The following is a 2500-nucleotide window of genomic DNA, read 5'->3' as shown; positions in this document are numbered from 1 at the left end:
GTCGAAAAAACATGATATAAATGCACAGCAGATTTGAAAAAAAATTATATTGCTGTACAATGAATTTTACAATCATATTGCAAATTGCTCATTTATTTTTAATGCAATGTTGGAAAGCATGAACTCGTTCCGGGAATCTGCAATGAATTCAATTAATATATGAATTACTTTCCGACTGCTTATGTTTCATTTTTGCGAATATCAGCAGGCAAGTGTTTCTCTCTATTCATATTCATCTGACTGCCCATTTATCTATATATCTATATATCTGTCTATCCATTCATGTATCTATCTATCTACCTATCTATCTATCAGTCTATATATCATCCATCTACATAACTATTACCATATATAATGTGATTTGGTTCACGTTTTTTTCTTTTTATTTGTTTAGGGACACTTAAAAATCGCAAAAAAGATGAATATCGAATATCGCTGGAAAAGAATATCGCTGGAAAAAAAAGAAAAATGAAGAAATATTAAAATGAAAGAAAAATTAAGTCATTCAGAGACTTCAAAAAAGAAAGTAGAGATACAGATACAAGGAGAGACTAAGGGAGACAGAGAGATAGCTAGATAGAGATGTAGAGAGAAAGAGGTAGAGAGGTAGAGAGAGAATGAGTGAGTAGGTGAGTGAGAGAGTGAGTGAGTTAGTGTATGTGTGTGAGTGTGTGACTGTGTGTGTGAAAGAGAGAGAGAGAGAGAGAGAGAGAGAGGGGTGGGGCAAGAAAGAGAAAGAAGAAAAGAGATAGATAGATTGATAGATAGAAAAATGGATAGATAGATAAAGAGAGAGAGAGAGAGAGAGAATAAAATAGAGGGAAAGAAAGAGACACACACATATGCATACAATAAAAAAAGTAAAACAAGGAAAAACTCAAACTCAAACATTTAATTTCTACTCAAAGCTGTGACGTCTGTGTTTCGCATCGGCCCGGCAATGTTCCACAAAAGTCCATTACAAAAGGGGGGCACTCAAAATTACGTCCAGCCAGTAATCCCATTAACCTTGTTCACTAACTAAAAAATGAATTATAACAGTAACCATAGCGATGTGAGGGTTAGTAGTCAAGGAAAAGTTTTTATTCATTTGGTTATATTTTCTTTTGAAGTCGCATTGTAAATTCATATATATATATACACATATTTTTTTGGGGGTGGTGGTAGGGCTGTGTTTAGATTGTCGTTTGTTTGAGGGAATTTCTTTATATGCTATAATAGTGTGTGTTTGTGTGTATGCTTTTGTGTGTGTGTGTGTGTGTCTGTGTGTATGCTTCGATGTGTGTATAGTTGGTGTATGTGTGTTCGTGTGTATGCGTGAGTCTGTGTGTAAGTATATCTGCATTATTTAGATGTTTGTTTATATTTCTATCTTTATTTTCTACGAATAATCCACTGACTCTACCCAACCTCTCCAAACAATTAGCAAACACAGAAAATCAAACAAAAGACACCGAATCACAAACAACGTTTATCCTATTCATGACATTTGTACAGACACGAAGACCTGTGCTTAAAAAGACCTTATAAAATACATCCAGTAAAGACGCGAGCTAATATAATATAAACATCTCTGTCTTTATTTGATTACGAAAGACAAGTTATGTATTAGTTTATAAACCCTCTCCCCGTAGCTCTCATTCGCCCTGTAATTGGGTTGTTATCATATGCAGAGCAATTGTAATTATTTGTGTGTAGTTAACAGAAAAGCCGTGTGATTGCTTTTTCGGATGTTCACAGGCGATTTTTTGTAAATATGAATATTACTACGGTTAAACGTGCGGATAAATTAATGTCTTTTTATGCTGTGAATTGATATAAATTTGTTGTAACAATCATTATGTAATATAATCAGTTCTTAAGGTAATATACATTAAAATATTGTAAGAAAGTATAAGTGGACATTAAGCCATAAGCAAACACACACATGCACACATTCACAGACTCATGCTTACACACACACTCACTTAAACACACACAGACATACACACACTCCGTCCCCCCCTCACACAAACACACATTCACACTCTTATGCTCACACACACACACACACCCTACCCTCCCACACGTCACACACACACACACACACACACACACACAATCCGCCCCCCTCCCACCTCGCACGCATTTACACATGTCTATCTATCTCTATATTCCAGCTTTCTTCCCCTCTTCCTTCAAGATTCGATATACCATCCTCAAATGCCTTTTGATTTTTCGAGTCTTTTCCCCTCCCCAACACCAACTCCTTCTACCTTCACCATTTTCACCCATGGCTCTGTCCTCTCTTTATCACCATATTTCTTGTTGCCTCTTTTATTCGTTCCTCCAGTATCTGTTTCTTTTACACACAACGGCCAGTCCCATGCTTGCCTCCCCTCTCCTTGATACAATTAATGCTGCTTCTTCAATATTTGAGACGAGATGCAGGGCGAAGGTAGATTGTGTCTTCGTGTTTGTCATGATGGATATGAACTACAGTGCAAGGTAGATGTTCCTT

This window comes from Penaeus japonicus, unplaced genomic scaffold (genome assembly GCF_977035675.1).
Source record: "Penaeus japonicus unplaced genomic scaffold, GWHDUDI00000001_assembly GWHDUDI00000002, whole genome shotgun sequence".
In the NCBI taxonomy this organism is placed as follows: Eukaryota; Metazoa; Arthropoda; class Malacostraca; order Decapoda; family Penaeidae; genus Penaeus; species Penaeus japonicus.
This window is presented reverse-complemented; position numbering follows the sequence as displayed.